General features: G+C 37.1%; 2 long non-coding RNA genes across 2 annotated transcripts in view; one reads left to right on the top strand and one right to left on the bottom strand.

The window, feature by feature from the left end:
* LOC123807566 overlaps positions 1-17,569 on the top strand; it is a 40,926-nt gene extending 23,357 nt beyond the window's left edge. The window contains exons 2-4 of the long non-coding RNA XR_006783668.1: positions 15,534-15,594; positions 16,567-16,612; positions 17,035-17,569. This is a non-coding gene — a long non-coding RNA (uncharacterized LOC123807566). The remainder of the gene's footprint in view (positions 1-15,533; positions 15,595-16,566; positions 16,613-17,034) is intronic.
* Positions 9,136-10,555, bottom strand: LOC123807565. The gene is made up of 3 exons (XR_006783667.1): positions 10,255-10,555; positions 9,512-9,559; positions 9,136-9,215 (listed from the first exon to the last, which is right to left on the bottom strand). It is a non-coding gene; the product is annotated as an uncharacterized LOC123807565 (long non-coding RNA).
* Positions 17,570-23,075: the final 5,506 nt, after the last annotated feature.

The raw sequence follows: 23,075 nt of genomic DNA on the forward strand, positions 1-23,075 counted from the left end.
CAAAACATGGAAGAAGTTACACATTTTATCTGTAGCTAGGCCTAGCCAGCTCAGAGAGAATGGGAGAGCTGACAGTTCTTGACTGTGGTCAACATGGCAGCCTGGCTTATTCGTTCTTCCCCAGCCCCTCAGTCACCACCACATTCTCTCCTTAAATCTGGTTAACCCAGGCAAAATCAGGGTCTCTCTCTTGCTAAATAATCTACATAATTACATCTGAGTTGATCTAAGCTAGGAGATACAAATTCTCTTATTTGGCCCTCTGATAACACACACCTTTTAATTATTAGCAGTGTTGTTTTCACTCTGCTGGGAAATTAATTTTAGAATGCATGCTTGAGACATAACTTCCAGAATAATTTTCCTCTGATGATTTCCATGCAGTTTATCAGCATTGCCTCATCTATGTGAGACCTTGTTAAGATTGATGACAATTAATAAATTACTGATGTTTAAAAAAGAAACCTTTTTAAAAATAGTATGTATGTATTGACTGAGAGATATGGGTTGCTTTGAAGTAAATATCTTTGGTTTTAAATATTTATAGTAGTGCAAAAAAATGCTTGCTCTACCATGGTCTACCAGAAACCTCACCTTTAAAACAGAAAGCTGTGTCTCCTCTTCAAAAACAAATGCCTAAATGAAGGTCAAACCATGCTGTGCTCACGATCTGAACCCAGCCATGAAACAATATCTCAACCTATTAGAAGAGAGTAACCTCTACCATATCTAAATTCGACCTTCTGCCTAGTGAGTATCCATAAACAAGCCCTTAATGTCATCACCCAGGAAACAAGTGGAATGGACTCATGGCTTTGTGAAGAATGTAGAAACCAGGATAGGCAAGGTGTCAGCATAGGCTGGGGTGATGCTAACTCTCTCTGGACTTTCTTCCCTCTGTCTCCTTCCTCAACCTCCATCAGACCTCCCCAATCAACTCTTCAGCACAGACACATTTTATGCTGTAATTATCAAATAAATAGAGAAGATTTCTATGATGTCAACACAGTTTTTCACAAGGTAGAGAAAGCTGTAAACTGATACTGGACTGGAAATACAATGAAAATGCTAATTGAAGATACAGATCCCTCTTTCATGTTTTATTAATGACATCTGCATCATATTTGTAAAATAATTTACATAATATGTTAATTTTCCAAAAGAGGGGAGAATGGGAGCTCATAATTGCATAGGAAATCAGCACTTTATCTGCCTTTGCCAAAGCCATAATGTCTCAGAATTTTTTTCTAAATAGAGACCCTTATTGAGCTTATGTTAAAATTAAAAGTCAGTCAAGATTAAAATTTCAAATCTACTTTTTGGAGATATAGGTTTATTAGTAAATGTTCATCATGGCCTTAGATCTAGTCTAATGGTTTTGTTTTAAAAGACTAAGAAAAATTCAAAAGCAAATGAACCACGTGTGAAATAAGATGCAAGACCACTTTGAGCTCACAAAAACCATCAAAATCTGATCGCTAGTAATTACAAGAGAATTCCTGGATTTCCAGTCATGTTATTCATTAATTTCTTACTCTGGCATTTTTTTTTCATGTAATATGGAAATGCCACACTATGACTGTCTTTCTTAACTAAATGGTCTTGTTAAAACAGTTCTACAACTTTTCAAGGAGGCAAAGGAATCAGTTTAATGAAAATAGACTTCAGGGCAATGAAATGCCCCATGTGTACATGGTAAGATAGAGGAGATGCTGATTCAGGGAAACCCGACTAATACTAGTATTGCTTTTCATTCCAAAGATGCTGGGTTACAATTATGTTGACCCAGGATGCTCCTTTTTTTATTTTGTAGAAATGTATTAGGTAAAGCAAAAATAGGATATTATATATAATTGATATATAGAGAGGAATATATACATATAAAATCTGTGGTAAAGGAAAACAATGAACAATTCCCACTGTCACATGGATACAAAAATGGACTGAAAGAAATGAAAGACTTGGCTGTACATGTTATATTAGAGAATTAGAAAAGCTAGAATTTTATTTATTTTTCTGGATTTATTTAAATATAATTGACATATAACAATGTATAAGTATAAAGGTACATAGTGATCTTATATGTGTATATATTACAAAATTATTACTATAATAAGGTCAGTTAACACTCCCATCACCTAACATAGTTAAATTTTTTTTGGTGTGGTGAGAACTTTTAAAATCTACTCTCTTAACAACTTTCAAATATATAATACAATATTTTTAACTATAGTCATCATACTATAGATTATATCCCTAGTATTTGTTTATCTTATAACTGGAAGTTTGTGCCTTTTGACCACCATTACCCCCACATCTCCCACCTCCCAGTCCCTCTGCCTCTGGCAGTCACCAATCTGCTCTGTTTGTATGAGTTCATCCATATATTTTTGTATTCCACATACAAGTGAGATCATACAGTACTTGTCTTTCTCTGTCTGATGTATTTTACTTAACATAATACCCTCAAGATCATTGGATCAATGGATGCCCCTAAGATCAATCATAGATAGGTAGATGATACAGATATAGATATAGATGGATATAGATAGATATAGATATATAGATATATTGTCTCACATTTTCTTAATTCATTCTTTGATGGACATTTAGGTTGTTTCTGTGTCTTAACTATTGTAAATAATGCTGCAATGAACATGAATGTGCAGTTATCTCTTTGAGACAGTGATTTCATTTCTATTGGTCACATACCACAAGTGGAATTGTTGGATCATATGGTAATTCTTAATTAACATGCAAAATCGTGACACTGGACCCCTATCTTACATCACTCAACAAAAAACTAAATCCAAATAGATCAAAGATGAAATCACAAAGCTCCTAGTAGAAAACACAGGGAAAAAGCCCTTTGACATTGATCTGGCAATGATTTCATGGATATGATACCTAAAGCACAAGAAACAAAAACAATAAATAAACAAGTGAGTCTATCAAACCCTAAAACTTCTGCACAACAAAAGAAACAATTGACAAAATGAAAAGGCAACAAATGCAAAGAGAGAAAATATGAGAGAAAATATTTGTAAATCACATAGCTGATAAGGGGCTAATATCCAAAATATATAGGGAACTCCTACAACTCAATAGCTAAAATATATATATATATCAATTTTAAAATTGACAGGGGATCTGAATAGACATTTGTCCGAAGAAGATATTCAAATAGTCAACAGGTACCTGAAAAGGTGCTCAAAATCACTAATCATCAGGGAAATGCAAAACAAAAACACAGTAAGATATCACTTCACACCTATTAGGATGGCTGTCATCAAAAAGATGAGAGATAAGTGCTAGCAAGAATAAAGAGAAAGGGGGATTCTTGTGCACTATCAGCGGGAATGCAAATTGTTACTGCCCTGTGGAAACAGTATGAAAGTTCCTTAATGAATTATTTTAAGATGAATACTCACGTAACCACCACCCAACTCTTGGGTTGTGCAAGCAGCCCAGAAACCTCTCCAGTGAACCTTCTTTACCAGTACAACCCCCTTCCTTCCCTTGGATGTGACCATTACCCTGACATCTCATATTCAGTTGAGTCTATTATTGGATACTCTATTATGTTTCATTACTCTGATTGTCTAGGCAGGGGTGTGCATCCTGTGGCTCAGGATGGCTATGAATGTGACCCAACACAAAATTGTAAATTTACTTAAAACATTATGAGATTTTAAAAAAAAAACTGGCTGGCATAGCTCAGTGGATTGAGCGCGGTCTGGGAACCAAAGTGTCCCAGGTTCGATTCCCAGCCAGGGTACATTCCTGGGTTGCAGGCCATAACCCCCAGCAACCACACATTGATATTTCTCTCTCTCTCTCTCTCTCTCTCTCTCTCTCTCTCTCTCTCTCTCTCTCTCTCTCTCTCTCCCTTCCCTCTCTAAAAATAAATTAAAAAAATAAAATATTTAAAGAAAAAAAACATTGTGAGATTTTTTGTTTGTTTGTTTTCATTAGTGTTTGTGTATTTAATGTGTGGCCCAAGACAACTCTTCTTCCAGTGTGGCCCAGAGATATCAAAAGGTTGGATACCTCTGGTAGACCCAAGTCCATGTGGAAATTTGGTTTCTAATAAAGGTGGCCTCTTGAATCACTTAAGAAAAATGGGCATTTAAATAAATTTTATTGAAGTAGATAACCATTTGGAAAAAGGTAACGTTGTATGCATACTGTAAAAAGATAAAATTAGATGTCTACATTAAATCATTCACCAAAATGCCAAATGAATCATGAATCAGAAATAAATACAAAAAATAAAACCCTAAAAATGGCAGCTCTTTGATATATTCAACAGATCAAATGTGTGTGTGTGTGGGTATAGTTGCTTTTTAATTATACTTTATTATTTATGTTATCACAGTTGTCCCAATTTTCCCCTTTTGTCCTTCTCCACCCAGCCCCCAACTCCCTCAGACAATTCCCATGCTGTTGTCTATGTCCATAGGTCATACATATGTATTCTTTGGATATTCTATTTGCTATGCTGTACTTTATATCCACATTACTATTCTGTAACCACCAATTTGTACTTCCTAATTTCTTCACCTTTTTAACCCATCCTGCCAACCCTCCTCATCTGGCAACCATCAAAACATTTTCTGTATCTATGATTATGTTTCTGTTCTGCTTGCTTGTTTATTTTGTTTCCTAGATTTGATTGTTGATAAATATGTACTTATTGCCATTTTATTGCTCACATTTTTCATCTTTTTCTTCTTAAAGAAGACCCTTTAACGTTTCATACAATACTGGTTTGGAGATGATAAACTCCTTTCCTTTTTTGTGTCTGGGAAGCTCTATATCTATCCTTCAGTTCTAAATGATAGTTTTGCTGGGTAGAGTAATCTTGATTGTAGGTCATTGTTTTTCATCACTTTGAATATTCCTTGCCAATCCCTTCTAGCCTGCAAAGTTTCCTTTGAAAAATCAGCTGACAGTCTTATGGGAGCACCCTTGTAAGGTAACTAACTGCTTTTCTCTTGTTGCTTTTAAGATTCTCTTTTTATATTTAACCTTTGGCATTTTAATTATGATGTGTCTTGGTGTGGGCTTCTTTGGGTTCACCTTATTTGGGACTCTCTGTGCTTCCTGTACATGTATGCCAATTTCCTTTACCAAGTTAGGGGAATTTTCTGTCATTATTTTTTCAAATAGGTTTCCAATTTCTTGCTTTTTCTCTTCTTCTTCTGGCACTACTATGATGAGAATGTTGGTATACCTGAAGTTGTCCCAGAAGCCCCTTATACTATATCCTTTTTTTAGTTCTTTTTTGTTCTTGATGTTCTGACTAGTTATTTTTTGCTTCCTTATATTCCAAACCACTGATTTGATCCTTGGTTTCATCTACTTTACTGTTGATTCCCTATAAATTGTTCTTCATTTCAATTAGTGTATCTTTCATTTCTGACTGGATCTTTTTTATGTTGCCGAGGTATTCACTAAATTCCTTGAGCATCCTTATAACTAGTGTTTTGAACTCTGCATCTAATAGATTGCTTGTCTCCATTTTGTTTAGTTCTTTTTTTGGAGTTTTGTTCTGTTCTTTCATTCGGTCCATGTTTCTTTGTCTGCTCATTTTGGCAGCTTCCCTTTGTTTGTTTCCATGTATTAGGTAGAACTGCTAGGTCTCCCATGCTTGATAGAGTGGCCTAATGTAGTAGGTGTCCTGTAGGGTCCAGTGGCACAGCTTTCCCTATACCCAAGCTGTGTATTCAAAGTTTGCCCACTGTGTAGGCTGTGTATACTCTCCCTTTGTAGTTGAGTCCTGATTGATGTTTGCATGTCCAAGGTCAGCCACCGATGGTGTTCTGTCGAGGGTCATACAGCATAAGCTACAAAACATTCTGCAGATGGCTGCTGCTTTTGCTGGGCTCGGAGGTGCCCAGAAGAGGCCAAGCTGGGAGTCAAGACCTGGGGCAACTTAACAAAAGGTACTGGGCTCCCTCTAGCCAGATGATTTTTGTGGGAGAGAATTGAGGAATATCTGAATCATGGACCAAGACAAGGTATTCCTATGGAAAAGCCACTAAACAGCTTGGGTGGGCCTGAAAGCTGGGTGGGTCAAGGTCTCAAGGAGTCATCAGAGTGAGCAAACAGTGTGAGCCAAGTTGATGGAGTCTCAGATATAGTGCCTGCCTGCCAGCAAGTTCTGTGGCTCTGTGGGAGGAGAGCTCAGAAAGGAAACAGTGGCCTCTTCTAGCACTTTTGCCTGAGAAAAAGCTGCGCCACGGGTCTCACCCTGATTCTGGACAATTCAGCTCCTCCTCATATGTCTCTGATGCTTTTTAATCTGCTGCCCTAGCACTAGAGCAAAGGGGGAGTAAATCCGAGTAAGTCTGTGCATGGACCCTTTAAGAGGAACTGTCTGAGGTTCCCACAGTTTCCGTCTTCCACTGCCTCAATCCCTGCTGGCTTTTATAGTCAGAAATTATGGAGACTTATCCACCTGGCAGTGGAGTCCTAGACTGGGAGACCTGCTGTGTGGTTAGGACCCTTTGCTCCTGATATATCCCTACTGATTTTTATCTGCCACATGTGAGATTAGAACCAGTCTGATCTGTGTCCGTGCCCCTCCCACCAGTCTCGATGTGGTTTCTTCTTTAATTCTGTAGTTGTAGGACTTCTATCAGCTCAATTTCTGACAGTTCTGAATGATGGTTGTTCTATAGTGTAGTTGTAATTTCAATGTTGTTGTGTGAGAAGGCAAGCCCCGTTTACCTATGCCCCCATCTTATTATGGTCAATTGATAGTTGTCTTTTTAAAGCTTAACACCATTAACTAAGGGTAATCCCTTAGTTAATTTTAATGAGTTTTGGTCATCTAGGCATGCCCATTTTGATGTTTTTAAAATCAAAATTTGAATTCTCTTTTTCCCAATCTACTGCTGGTTTGTAGTTAACAAAGTTCTTTTGTAAATGGGTATGCAACTTCCAAGGCCAGTGTACAAAGTAGAATCATTATGATCTGAAACCCATAAAAGGGACAATTGTGAGACCCAGAAACATCTTAGTCACTGGCAAATCTAGGCAATTTTTTCACTGCTTTAAACTGATGAGGATCAAATACGATAGTAATGATCCCTCTCTTTTTTGCTTTTGAATTTTGGAACATGCTACTTATAGAATCAAGACAGTATTTAATATATAGCCTATATATTATATATATATATATTATATATATAGTCTATGTCATCTATGTATATCTAGATAGAGAGAGAGAGAGAGAGAGAGAGAGAGAGAGAGAAAGATGGATGACAGCTAAATACTCCTAAAAGATGCAGAAAAAAGGAAAAAATTAATGCATCATTTACTTCCTCTCAAATTTTAGGAATTTAGTGGCCTCTTAGTAGCAGTAACTAAAGATTGGATTCTTCAACATTGGTCCAAATAAAACACTTGTCACATAGCTACTTTGAGAGTTGCCAAATTGCCCTAGGTACATAAGTTCTCATTTCACCTTTAATGTCAAGTTAGATTTCAAGCTCTTTTCAGAATTTAGTTGTTCTGGTTATTCCATGTGTTTGTACTCATGTATGAATAAAAAAATTGGAATTTAGTTATAAAAAATTGTGTATTTATTTGTACATGTTTAACTTCCATCACATTCAAAGTACTCTCCATTTTGATGCAATATAACCATTAAGACATTTTTTCACTGCTCATAACAATTTTTGAACTTGTTGATTTTGATGACTTTTAGTGCTTCTCCCATTTTTGTTTTCTCCTCTTCCACATCAGCAAAACATTTTTCTTTGAGGAATTTTGTCATCTGGAGAAACAAAAAGTCACTCAGGGTGAGAATGGGTGAATAGAGAAGGTAGGGTATGGGGGTCATGATAGTTTGGGTCAAAAACTGCTGAACACTCAGTACAATGTGGACAGGTGTGTTCATTAGGCTGCATCATAAAAGGAACAAACACCTTGAAAGAGTCTTCAAAAAAATTCACTGAATTCAGCCTTTCACAACAACATCAGCTGGTACACTGATACAGATAGGTCCTAGTAGACTCACCTATCAAGGGAAGCCCGTACTATGAGGGGCAAGCCCTCTAAAAGATAATTCCAGGGTTTTTCTGGGGGTGGAGGGGTCTACCCTCAGAAGTCTGTCAGGAAAAAGCCCAGCCATTGTTAATATAATGAGAACAGTTAGCAGGACATCAATGTAACCTGGCAGCCAAGGAGAGTAGACAGGAGTGCACATGTGTGAACAATGGCACATTATAACTTCACTGTACTAGTCAGTGAGGGAAGTAGATATCACTGACTGAGCGTGTATACTGTGTGACCCTCCAGTTCAAAATGATTGAGCAAGTACAGCAACAAATGGGCATCAGATTTTGCATTAAGCTTGAACATTTATTTGTCCATTGGAAATATTCAGATGATTCAGAAGGCCACAGTTATGGGCAATGGGTGACTAGCAGCTTCATCGCGACAGTGTGCCAATTCATATATCATGTCTCATGTAGTTTTTTGTTGAAACATTAAATCACCCAGGTGACTCAGTTCCCCTTCAGCCCAGATTTGGTTCCCTGTGACATCTATATATTCCCAAAACTGGTATCACCTTTGAAAGGGAAGAGATTTCAGACCATCAATGAGACTGTGAAGGGGCAGCTGATGTTGATAAGGAAAACTGTGTCCCAAGGTGCATATTTTGAAGGCAACTGAGGTATCATTGTTCCATGTACAATGTTTCTTGTATCTTGTATCTTCTTCAACAAATGCCTCTATTTTTCATATTGCATGGCTGGATACCTTCATATACATATATATCTTTGTTCATTGAACATGTACTATGTGCCAGGTACTTTACTCTGTGATAGGACTGATGCCTTGAGTGTCTCTCTGATGTCTCTTTGAAGGAACTTTATTTCCCCTTATTCTTTACTTCCCAATATTAAATTTCTAAGGTCTAAATATTCAGTATGCCTTGCCTTTGACAACCTAGTGTCTTTCTATGAAAATAGGAAAATAAGATGGGGTTCTTAGTACTTTGGTACTATTTCTGTGTGGGTTATAACTGTTTAGATTAATTCTGTTCTGGTTTACCTATATACTCAAATATATAACCACTGAGCCAAGAAATGGTAGTCAAAATTGTGGGAGGCCTGGTAGTTTTTTCAGCAATATAATTTTATTCTCATTGAAAAGTTCAGCAGATAATGGGCTCTTCAAAATCCCTCTCTGGTAATTCCCTAGAAACAAGCCAAATAATCTGATATCAGTATCATTTCTGGTGGAAAAGTGCACTCATTCATCTAGACTCACCCCTGACACCAGCCTGCATACCATGTCTCAATCCTTAAGCGATATGGATCAAATCAAACTACTATGGTTTGAATGTTTGTGTCCCTCCCAAATTTTACACTGGAATCCAACAGCAATGCAATGGTAATAGGAGGTGGGGCCCTTGGGAAGTGATTAGGTAGACACAGGTTGCCATTGCCAACCTGGAGGTTTCTGGGTTTTATTTTGTTAAAGATTTCCTTACACTTTACAATAATTCCATCAGCATTCTGGTCATCTCTCCATGGAGGTCCTACAGCATTTTAAGTGGAAAATTACCAAGATTAAGATCATTATCATTCCTTCAGAGCCTGGCCTTTCATCTCTGTTCTCGTCCTCAGTCAATGAAATAAGCATCTATACAACCACATATATGCATTGAGCATGTGTGCACACACACAACCCCCAAATGTTCCTCAGAGACCAATCTAAATGCCACAGGAATTCATTTTATTATTTATAGCCTTGTTCAAAACTCCCCTGTGAATTTCATCCCTCCAGCCCCAGCCCTTCCCACCCCATCCCTCATTTTTTCCTCACATAATGCCTTTCTCCAGTCATGCTGAAATTCTCACAATGCTTCAGCTGGGTATTTTCTTTTCATTGATTTATGTCAGTGAAAGGAAAGTATACACTTAACTGTTAAATTTACACCTAGAAAAATCATATATCATTCCCAATGACTGAACTGAAATTGTTCTCCTCAGCAGAGACTCCCCACATCCCCAGGACAGAGTTAGCCATTCCCTTCCTTGGTGCTGCCCCAGGTTTCTGCTCAAACCTTCAGTGAAGTGCAATTGTTTGCCTCACATGCTGACTGTCTGCATATTTGTCTCCTCTGGGTTGTGTCCTCAGTACACAGACCTTATTTTATTAACTACACCATCTCTAGTCTCTGTCATTACGCCTCAACATGTCAACTGATAAATGTGTGCATGACTTTCTTACCTTTCTGCCACTCCTTATAAATAGATCCTGTTCTCGGTTTTCTCTTCAACTCTTCTTAACCTCTCCTGTGTATAACTTAGGTGCCTGGGAAGTGTCTGCCTTCTTGCTCTTTCTGATTCTGCAGCTCACTCATGGCTGACACTCTGGTCTGTGGGCTTCTCTGCCCCGTCATCTATCTGGTGTCCGGCATGCCATCAGTCTTCCTTGTGACAGAATCGTGTTTCAAGCTTTCACACTCAACGCTGTCCTTGGGTGTGTGCCTGCAGTTTGTGGTTATCTTATTAACTCTCCATACAATGGGAGGGGATATTTATCTACCCTTTGGAAAAGTATTATTTCTGGGAAAGAGCCTCAATTCCTGGCAGAGTGTAACCAGGAGGACCATTGCCCTGTAAACAAAATCACATTCATGCCACACCTAAACGGAATGTTCAAAGGGACTCTGTGCCCAAGAGCCAGCACCAGGCAGTGCAGAGAACAGGTGATCACTGAATGCTAACCAGGAGGCTAGCAGTGCCCACCAACCATTCTCTGGAACATTGTGGGCACTCAATAATATGAAGCAAAAGTAATGGTTTGCCAATGCTCACACTGATAGTTCATGACAAACTAACTGAGAAACTAATAAAATAACTTTGTTTGAAAACTCAGCATGCATAGAACTAACATTATAGTTTTATACCCTTGATATTTAAATATGGTCAGACATGAAAATGACAAGGAACATTTATCAAGTATTTTGTAAGTCAATGAAAAAATCACAGATAATCAAAGAATAAAATTCATTCTTTTGTAAATTTATAGCCATTCAATTTTGTTGATTATTAGTCACAGAGGTGTCAGAAGCAAATGGAGCTGAATACAGAGCTCAATTCAGGGATTTCCAAAACAAAGTTACTAGGGTGTTTATGTATTATCCAAAAGTGGGGAACTTCTATTAACTTATTTATTTTATAATTCAGGAAAATCCTCTTGATTTTTCCCTTGAAATAATTTTAAAAAAGCATCAGTTGATATTTTATTTTTGTTTGATTAAGTCTTGTTGGACATTTCCAAAGTCAATCAAGTTTTATGAATGGACAAATATCTCCAAAGCATCATATGTGTATAATTAAAAACCTCATTAGGCTTAAACCCCAGATTGTAATTTAAAGAGAAATTTCAAATAGTATTTGAATGATTTAAACAAATCATTCTGTGTAGCCATATACATTTCATTCAGATTTCCAAAGCTTTCCCAATAGATATGGTAATGTTCTGAGAAAAAAGCACTTAAATTGCCTCAATGTAAAGTATTTGTATTTTTAAATTTAGTATTGTTTGCTTTCCTAGTGAAAAGAACAATACCAACATCCAGTAGTGAAAATAATACAATTTAGAGGAATTCTTTCAGCTACATAATTTTAAATCATTCAAATGCCATAGGGCTTTTTTTTAATGTCATCACCAATGGCTTACATTAGTCCCTAAGCAGCCAAGTTTAAAATTCATTTTGGGCCTTGACAAAGCTTTTTATATTAAGGATGATTTTTCCATTTATTAAATTCACTTATGTGAGAGTTCACAAAATCTGTTTACTTGAAGCCTTAAACAGTGTACAATGTTTTCAATGTGTTGAAAATTTGTGTTATCTTGCCTTTGAATTGTTGAAAAAGAAAAAGAAAGAAAAGACAGAACAGATTTTCCAGTTGTTCTAGCTCTTTCTTGGAAATTTATAGTTAATTTCTGGTCCCCATTGCTCATATGTGCCCCCAAATCCAACAGGGATGTTTTCAAAAACAGTTTCTGTTCTAACAAAACAAGAGTTTATGATTCACTTTCAGACTTTGTTCTTTCAACTAACTTGTTTGTTCAGGAAAACAGATTTCTAAGAATTGCACACACAGCAGGATCTTTGTGCCCCTGTTTTTACTCCTGTTGTTGCTCAGATGACACAACTTTGGCTCCTAAAACATGCATTAGAGATAAGTAGAGGAAAACATGATAATCGTGTGATGGTTTTTTCCATCAATGCACCATTTTTAGCATAGGAAAATGCAGGCATGTAAAATAACCTAGTGACAATTAATGGAAGCTGTTAAATCATACAAACCGGGAGGAGGTGAGAGGTATTTCTTCTGTGTGTATCTAAGGTCTCTGGACTTAACAATGCATCAAACTTGGAAAATTTTATCCAAGATAATTATATACTTTTCCTATTTTTCCCAAATTGCCATAAGCTTTACACTCTTTCCACTTAATTTTATCCCTTGCTCCATGCTGGTTCTCTACCTAGAATCTTTGCCTTCTGCACCATTGGATTAAAATTAATGTCCATCTTTTTACAACAGCCAGGATATGGAAATAACCTAGGTGTCCATAGACAGAAGAATGAATGGAGAAGATGCGGCAAATATATATACATACAATGGAATATTATTCAGCAATAAAAAAGAATGAAATCTTGCCATTTGTGACAACATGGGTGCACCTAGAGGGTATATGCTAAGTAAAATAAGTCAGACAGAAAAAGACAGACACCATATAATTCTACCATATGTGGAATCTTTAAAAACTGAACAAACAAAACAAAACAGAAAGAGCTTCATATACAGAGAGAACAAACTGATGGCTGCCAGAAGGGAGGGGGTTAGGCAGAAAGGCTATAAAAAGTAAAGAGAAACAAGATGTACAAACTTCCAGTTATAAAATAAATAAGTCAAGGAGATCTAATGAATACCACAAATACCACAGGTAATATAGTCAATAATATCATAATCACTTTGTACAGTGATAGATGGTTATTAGATACATAGTGGTGATCACATGGTAATGTGTATAATTGTAAAAGCACTATGTTGTACACCTGAAACTAATATAACATTATATATCAACTTTACTTCCATTTTTAAAAATCATTTAAAAATTATTAATAATAGTACAAAAAAGTCAATGTCTAGCTTATTTCCCAGACTTCCACCTACTCTGAGCTCTGAATACAGGTGACTATGTCTTCAAGTTCAATTACAAAAGAATGAGTTCCCACATTTCTCAATGTAGGGAAAAAACAACTCTAGGCAGAGTGCCACACAAATCAATTGGAGATAGAAAATCCCTGTGTACTTCTAGGCAGTGGAGGAGAAATAAGGAACAAGAAATTTAAAACACCCATTCCTCCAAGCATGAAAAAGAAAAGGCATATATTGCTGGCAAGTTATAAAGTATACTATACTAATGTTCTATTGTGTCATTTGGCTCACTGTGGACTCCATGTGAGCTGTCATCCTGAGCATGAATGGTATCTCCCCAGAACTATGCAAATCTAGTACTGCCATGGCAGTCAGGGCACCCACAGTCATTGGCCTCCTGGACATCTGAACTACCCAGGAAGGAAATTCCAGTCACCTTGAAACTAAGCCTTCACATCTGATTGTAACTTGAGTTTTGGCCTGAGTTATGCAAGAGAAGGAAAACTAAAAAACCAAAAACATATTTGACTTGTGCCCTGAGTTAGGATTTCCCTGATGTGACAAGGCAGGTGCAGACCATTAAGCTGAAGTTCAAGGTGAAGCTCTGGGCCCTGGTTCTGCTCCACCTTTACATCTTCCATCTATTTCCTGCAGCCCCACCACCTAGAAGGAGGATGATGTTTGCCAGAGGGGTGAGGTATAGGGAGAAAGGGTATAAAAATTTTTTTGTAAGATTAGTTGAACAGAAAGCAAAACTGAAAGAATAATTAGAAAACCAGGGTTCTAGTTTCTCACCACTACCTCCTGGCACCTCCTAGCATTGGACCATAGGAAGGTCCTTGACCTCTTTGAACCTTAAAGTTCTCATGGGCTTCATGAGTTTGTTGGCAAATGTTCTACTTCCTTCAAAGGAGTGTTTGAGGATCAAATAAACAAAAACTTGATAAAACTCTGAAAAAAAATTCCATGTGGTTTCTCCTCTCTTTTCTACTGAATTTCTTCTAGATTTTTCTCTAACTCCACATCCCCTTCTATCTCCCTTCTTTTTTAACTGTCCTCTACTCTGTCCCTTCTAGTAATTGGTTTATTATCTTCAGTCTGTCCTTTTATCTTCTGCAGTTTCATCTTTTCTTCTGTCTACATTTTGTATTTTGTTTTTCTCTGTTCTCTGTATCAATAGATTCAGGAAATGTTAATTTAAAAAATACCATACCATTTTACCCTGTCAAGAAAAGGAAGGATAGAACCAAGTTAATCTAAATTATAAATAAAATAAATTTTAAATATATATATAATTCTACTTGCTAAGGAATAAAGGATAAGACTGTGTCTAAAAATAACTTTATCCTAAGAAGCTAGATTCATTTTCTTTTAATCCACAGGCAAACTGCAAATGACATGTATGTAGGTATGTGTGTGTGTTACAATTTTTTTCTATATACAGCTATTAACTAAAAAAATACTTGAAGGCTACAAAGATCAAGTAAAATATAATTTAGAAATTAGTATTATTGCAATAAGAACTGCAAGAGAAGGTAGTAAGGAAGAGAGAAGAGGGGAAGCCATGTAGGGAAGAGCAAAGAGGGGAGAGAGAGGCAGAGAGAAATCTACCTAAATGTAAACACTTGTGTGTATAGTGTAGGCCACTAGTTCCCAAAATTCTGTGTGTAAAAAAAATACCAGGAACACTTTATCTAGATTTTTGATTCAGATCCTTGGCACCTAACCCATACCCCAGGAGATTTTGGCGCAGGTGGTTAACTTTCAGGTTAGTGAAGTTGTTTTCAAAACCAGTTTTCACATTGGATTCTTCTGTAAACTTTGGAAATAAGAATATCTTCCATTGGAGGGGATCCTGGCATTAGTCCTTGTAAAATCATGCTGGATGATTTGAATACTCAGCCAGCACTGGGAGCGATTATCTGAATGGTATTGACTTTGAGCTCAGAAAACCTAGGATTGTAATCATAGCTCCCACACTCAGCTGTGTGACTTTGAACAAATGGCTAAATCTCCTTAGGCCTCTTGGATCTCCTTCAAAAATTAGGGAACCATCAGTGGGTTCTCAACCCTGCCTGTTTTATCTCAACCATATGGGAGGTTTTAAACCTGTTCAGTTCCCACCTCAGCTGAAGAGCAATGTGTGACAACACACTTGGACTTAGTGTTTGTGAAGATTCCCTTGAGACTTCACTCTGGAGAACCCATGCATTGGAGATGAATATAAATATTCTACTAATAAGGGAAATCATGGTTGGCATACGCTGTGTCCTCTCCAGGTAGAAGGGACTGTTCTAGCATTGTACACATGATGCCTTTTTTCATCCTCAGCACCCCTGTGCAGTAGATTCTGTGCCTTTTGCAAGCATCTCCTACAGATACTGGCTGCTGGGTAAGTGTTTCCTTTCTCTGTTTAGGCAGAATGAGGGACAAAGTGAGTCAGAGTGTTCCCAGGTTCCCTGGCATCAAAGTCTGTAGATGTGTGGGTGGCCTGGACCAGCCAGTGTTTGCCAGCAGCTATGGGGCCAATGATGCAGGTGAGGGATCATCTGTTGGAAGCAGGCGAGCATCCAAGTGGGACAGAACATTTGGGAGAGAGACAAACAAAGGATTTTCTTGGGTCCATTACAAGAGAGGAGAAATGGAAAAGACTATATTTGATATCGATTAGCAAAAACTTTGGTTGTGCCCTCATGGCATTTCTTAACTGTCTTGGGATGAGTAGCTGATGAGAAGTTAGGAGTAACTCAAATTTTTCTCTTAGATTTTCAACTCACACATTTTATCTTCCTGGGAGTGTTACTGATGCTGACGTAATCCATATTTCTATCTATGAAGTGGGTATTTCTTTGAAATCCAACTGACCTGAGAGTCAGTGTACACCAGATATGAACAATCATATAGTGTGTGATTAACAGAAAAATCTCTAAAATCACATGTGAGCTATAAGAGTTTCTCCTACTATGGTATCTAATAAAAAAAGAAAAAGACAACCTTTAGTTTCTCCAAAGAGTGTGCTCTCTGTGTACTTCTACAATGAGAGTTCCATATAAATTTTAAGATCACAACCCACTGTAATAATTGAGTAACAGAAAGCTATGTGGAAGATTATTTTCCCCAAGAATCAGAGCAGTGATAATGAAATATGACCAGTAATCTTGCTTTAATGAAATGGGGAGTCTAATCCACTGCATTTGGTAAAGATGTTAAACCAGAGAAAGCAATAAAATGTGTTCCCATATCAATAAAATCTAATTCTTTATGTTCTTATTATGTAAAACAATAAGCCCAGCTCCCTGAAGAAGACAGCATCTGTCTTGTCCAATTGTGGGTTCAATTGTTTTGTTTTGTTTTGTTTTTTCAGAAACACCTTGCAGCCTACTTCATCATATGTGATTGGTGAATAAAAGGTCTGTCTATAAAAAAAAATCTGTTCATTACACCATCAGATTGCATCGATGGCATTTTTCATGATAAAACAATTTTTACTAAAGATATATGTTTATGGAAAATTAGGGGGAATGGTAGAGCTTAATGCATAAAGGCAAAGACTTAATGTGAAATAAGTGGCATGCTTAAGTCGCACTTTCTAATAGTCCTTTCAAATCTGTATTTCATCCAGAAAGCTTTTATTTTAAAACCAATTTAAAAAATCAATAATCATTAAATATGCAAAGATTTTTGTGTGCTTCCTACTTTGTGTTTTATTCCAAATTAGGCTATCAGTGGTTTTTCTTTCTTTCTTTGTTTCTGTATCTATAGGGAATGGGTGATGTTGAAACCTATTGCACTGGGTTCCAAAATAACAATGGTTTTCCTGCTTTTCATATAGAGGTTACATGACACCAAAAGCAAAGCTACTATTTCTTCTTTGACCCTTGAAGAACTGAAAAGAAAGCTCCCTGCTGCCACGTTTCCAGTTCCACAACTCTGCCCAAGCTGCCCCAAGCCTGCGCTTCCAGGACAGCCTTCTCTGATGTGTGACACCCTACATGTTGCCTGTAGCAAGCCACACTCCATGCCACAGTCTGTCTGTCCCTCCCCTTTGAACCAACTTTAGTTTGCCTCTTTCCCACCTTGACATTTTGACAAACTGACAATGGCCCAGAATTTTTCCTATGCTCCTCTCCTTGAGTTTCTGCCTGCCCCTGTGGATTCAAAGGACAGGTTTTTACCCTGGCAAAATGACCCTTTTTTAAGGACATGTCCTAAGGGAACCTGCAGCAACCTCACCCTGGCTGAGACACACTGGGTACAGAATATAACTTCTTGGTATTTGGCCTCAGGAGTCACTCATTCATTACACAGAGTCTTTATCTTTGTGCATATCCTGGAACAATACTCTTAAATAAATACTCTCAGAGGCATTTTACTCCATGGTTATTTACTTTGCATTTCCATGATCTCAATGTAACACAGAAAGAGAGGTGATAGAAGGCTTGGCAAACAATAATTTGCCACCATCTACGCACATGGGGACAACTGGGAGGGATAATATTTTGCTTTAAAAGAGAGACACGTCATTGACTTGACGTGGTGCATTTGTGTGCAGACCAGAGTCACTTAGAAAATTCCACTTGACAAAGCATGCTAGATAACCTCTATCTTAAGAGAACAGAAATGTGATTTAGAATGTGATGACTTGCTCCCAGTTGTATGCCATCAGATGTGCAATCTTGGGCAAGTCTTTGAGATTTTGTGCCTCAGTTGCATTCTATAGTCAAGGAATACTGATAGGTCTCCCACCTTCTCCTTAGAATTGTTCTGTGTTTAAAATGGGATTCTGTCCTCTGACTGTGAAAAGGTTTGAAAATGCAAGGCAAGAAATACAAAGCCATGAACTAGCAACCTGCTTTTAAAATGATTAATATTTTCAGCCATGATCACTAGCATCATCATTATATTATTATTAGATTTTTTAAAACACCTATGTGATTAAAAACTATTTTGAAAGGTCATTAAGTCACAAATTTTTTAAAAAATCAAACTTTGTTTTAGACACACCCACATTTGTCAATGAAACTTTTCCTGCCCAATTTGACTAACCTCTTCCGCCTACTTATCCTTTTCAATTAACTACGAACACAGAGATCAGCCCTCAACAAATAAATACAGATTCCCATGAAAACCTGCCAAAAAGAAAGGTAAAAGAGGAAGAGGATATACTATTGCTCAAGGTTCACTGCATTTGTTCCTACTTAAGCCAAACTAACTTCATTCATACCTTAAGAAAGCTTGTGCTCACTTTATGATACCAGCCAGAGGAAGGCTATCCCAGAAGCCTACTGGACATTTTCCCTGGGATATGGGTAGGGGTTTGGAGGCAATTTTATTTTATTTTCTTTTTAGACAGTGCACAGAATCCATGCATTCATATTCAGATCTTGAATTTTCCTGTAACACCCCATGAGTGGGGGGCAGGATGGAGAAAGTCACATGTGCAACCACACTCTTCAAGATTAAAAAAATGGGGTGCATATGCATGACTCACCTATAGGTGCTGGCTACCAATCTGTTTGTCTTCACACACATAGGTACACAATTATACAGAGTGATTTTTTTTTAAATACTAAAATAGGAACTCACATACTTCCAACCTAGTTTATCACTGGCAATATGATCACCTGGTATACCGTGTTTTTAATTCAAGTAACCTTTCTTTGTCCAAAACATTCTTGAAGTTTATCTTTTAAAAATTCTCTTTAGAGTGTGCAGCACTCTTTGGAACATCCTGAGTGAAAAAAAAATTAGCAAACTTTGAGGGAGTTTTTTATTTGGGGAAACAACCAAATATCTTGATGCTAGTTAAATAAATATAATCAGTTCTGAAACTAAATAATATTGTTAATAGGGTTAAAGGAAATATAATTTTAAATAAAGGGATTTGCCTTGGAAATGACTGGAAAAAATGTCTGTTAATAGAGATACGTTTTAGCAATAGCAGCATTCTCAGAGAGAATTTTGAAGCCTCCCAAAGTAACTCTTTTAATGGGGTTAACAATTTAGCTTTATTACTCTGTACTGTAGTTGTCATACACTTTACTTAATGACAACCTTGATTCTTTTTCCAATAGGTAACAATGAAATATCTCCCTCTGTGCCCCCAACCACCAAGATTATAGTGTACACATAATCTATATGTTATTACAAAGAAAAATAAGGAAACAAATTATTACCAAGTAGAGTCATTTCTTACTCAGACTTAGTGGTTAAACCCTAAGGTTACTGAGACCTCAGTGAGGAAGAAACGGAGACCAGAAGTATTTTTTTGCAGAGTACCCCAGTTCCATACACCTGGACCCAGTGGGACAATGCACCCATGTAGAAATATTGCTGGAGCACAACTGCTACAGTGAGCAAAAAGCAATAGATGCATTGTGATGTCCTTGAAGCCATTGCCTGACACTGAGGGGAATCATGTCAATAAATCATGATAATAATTAATTCAAGTTATAAATGATCTTGTGGTTAAATACAATATTAAAATATTTGTTTTTAAGTCTGGCCAATGTCTATTAAATGGAGGCTTTCTTTTAGAATTCTGTTTTATTATAATTGATAAAGTGGTTGAAATATTGGAGGGATCCCAGAAAACCATTGTACAAAATGAATAGTCAAGGTCAACCCCTGGAACCTCCCATCTAAGAGAGACCTTTTAGGAATAAGCAACAAAGGCATGCATAGAAACAGACCCCTTAAAAGTACTAAGCTACTAATTACAAATCATCAAATGAAATACACACATTCATTACATGAAAGCAATTTAATAAAGGCATCTTAAGAGACATAGGTGAGGGCCTGAGGTAGCTGTCTAAACAGTGTGGAAATAGGTGAGAAGTCTTGGCCTTAAATCTGGCTGGTGGCCAATGGAGGCTTAGGGAGAAGTAAAATTTAGAAACTATTAAAATAACAGAAAGGAAGAATCCTGCCAATATCTTCTCTGTACAAAAGAATTAAATTAGTACAATCCCTTGGGGCACTTCTAATCAGCTACAATGATGAGAAAGGAAATTGTCAAAATGGAACTAAAGAGTTCCTTTATCTAAAGAAACATAGTTTGAGTTTTTGGTAACAGTTATAACTTTAAAATAATAAAGCTAAAGATTTCTAAAAGATTTAAGATATAGCGGGAGGAGGAGAGATTCTTTTATACATGTGACAGTAAGCCATTCTCCATCTAAAGGAATGGTTGAGCTAAGCATCTCAGTTAAAAAGCCTGCCTAATTGACAGCTCTCACAGAATACACTGGAATTTGGGGGTAAAGATAGAATCTTCCCTCAGGTGTGAAAAAACAAGATCTTATTCACATTTTCTATTTTCCCATTGGCATGAAAATTGCCTAAGAGAAGTAGAAGTTCTGGAAGTTCATTGCTTTTCAACTCATATTTTTCCCTTCCCTTTTCATTTTTCATTGTTCTGTGTGTCTGCATGTATGTATGTGTATGTTTGCATATGTACTGTGTGTATGTGTTTCTCCATGAAAATCATTCTTACATGCAGGTCAATGACTTTCAGCAGAAGGAAACTTGAAAAACATACCTTTCCAATACTAAATCCATCCTTTTGGAACACCGAGGCTTTATCCCGTGAAACTGGGCAGACATTTAAGCAGCATGCAAATTGTCTTCCCTTCTGATATTTACTCCTTGGATGGAAAAATAGTATGAAGAATAATTTCAACAACACTTGGCTCACTGAGATTTTAGAATGTGCCTAAGGCTGCTTCAGAGAGAAATCTGTGCAGTCAGGTGGCATGGAGACCTATGGGTGTCGGTTTATTTGGAAAGACAAATTACATTTGATATACATGCAGTTTAGTGTGCAAAATGCTATAAAAACCTGTTTTAAACTCAATGTTTATATCACATATTTTATTAATCTCACACATACACACATACAGTATTACCCACAGTTCACAATCTAGACTACTGGTAGTTATCTATTTTCTAATATACCTCATACACTGCCAGAGGGGCATGAGAGGGAGATGTAAGCTTCTTTTTCAACTATTAAAATATCTTTAAAGAAGCTAGGAATTTCAGTTTGGAGGTATGATGGTTAATTTTATGTGTCAACTTGACTGGACCACAGGATGTCTAGGCATTTGGTCAAACATTGTTTTGGATGTATCTATAAGGGTGTTTTTGCATGAGATTAACATTTGAATCAGTAGACTGAGTAGATCAGATTGCTCTCCCTAATGTGAGTAGGGCTCATGCAATCAGTTGAAGACCTGACCATAATAAAAAGGCTTGTAAGAGAAAACTCCTGCCTGATTGTTGAGCTGGAACACTGGGCTCTTCTGGCTTCAGCTTCAGGCTGAAACATAGACTTTTGCTGGGTCTCCAGCCTGCTCGCTTTGGAATGGAACTTACACAGTCAGCTCTGTTGGTTCTTCTCAGGCCTTGGGAATCAGACAAACTGTATCATAGGCTTTCTTGAGTATCCAGCTTGCTGACCTCTCAGATCTTCTAAGCCTCTGTGGTCACTTGAGCCAATTCCTCAGGATAAACAAACAAATAAAACATCCGATCGGTTCTGTCTCTCTGGAGAACACTGACTAATATAGGAGGTACAGGGATGAGGGAAGGTACAGTTTGCATAATTATGTAACACTTCCAAGTCTGTTTCCTTACCTGTAAAATCAGAATAATAAGCTAACCATGGAATTGTTTTGATGATTATATGAGATCATTTCTTGCTTACTAAGTACTGCACACCACCATTTGTGCATCACCATAAGCTTTCTACATTCTGTCCTCAGTTCTATCCTGCCACCTATCAAAGAAGCAGCAATATGAGAGATGAGAAAAAGCAGGATTCCATAATTAGAGAGTAGGGGCCTTAAGGAATGTAAGATACCAAAAAATATAACCTTTCCCTGATTTTTGTTCCATTCTTTAAAATAAATCAAAGTTATATACACAAAGACTATTTGTGCACACATATCTTGTGCATCAGCTGTTCCAGAGCAGTTTTGAGACAAGCTTAACCCCATTCATCACCCACATGTAGGGTAGGCAATCAGAGCTCCCAGGTTTGAAGATGTTCTTTCATTCCCCTATTTTTTTGTCTGAACATCCTTTCAGATAGCCCTGATTGGGCACCATGGCAAAGATCCCAATAAGCACCCAAATAATTACACGGTCTTCTGAACAAATAAAGGTTGTCTTCAATATGATGAACAAATTATCTCTTATTTATAAAAACATATTCTTGTTTAAAGAGGGAGAAAGGTCATAAAGAAAGAATGTAGAAGGAAAAAAAAATGAAGAACAGACCCTGACAGTCAACACACTGGAGATAGAGATAATGCTTGGGCATGGGTAGATCATAAATCAAATAGTCTCTTACTATAGAAGAGGGAATGCTGATTGAGATGAGCTGTCAGTTTAACAGTCTGTAGCTTCTCTCTCTTTTTTTACATTCCTATGTCTACATCTGAATAGCCAATTTGGATTTCATTTCATTCAATTTAATCTCCTGACATAATATCAGTCATTAATATGCTATACCTCACTTCATAACCAAATCAACTTGGGTGGGATGAGGTGGGGGAAGTCAATTTGCTCAAAAATATAAAATTCAGAGCCACTGTGACAACCCAAGATCTGCAAATAATGGTTGTAACCACTACCCAAAGGACATTCATTTCACACCTGCTCTCCATTAAGGCTGTCATGTGTCTCACCTGACAGGTACAGCCCCACCTGTACCCGTGAATTAATTGGTGTTCATAGTGTCATCTTTTAATGTTAGAATAAGTTGGCATGTATGCCTAAATGTGTGATATCTACAGATCTCTCTTACCAGCATAGTACTTTTATCATTGATACATGAAATACAAATAAAAATGTGTGGCATTTCTGCCA

Source organism: Phyllostomus hastatus, unplaced genomic scaffold (assembly GCF_019186645.2).
Source record: "Phyllostomus hastatus isolate PE091 unplaced genomic scaffold, TTU_PhHast_1.1 phas_scaffold_46, whole genome shotgun sequence".
NCBI lineage: Eukaryota > Metazoa > Chordata > Mammalia > Chiroptera > Phyllostomidae > Phyllostomus > Phyllostomus hastatus.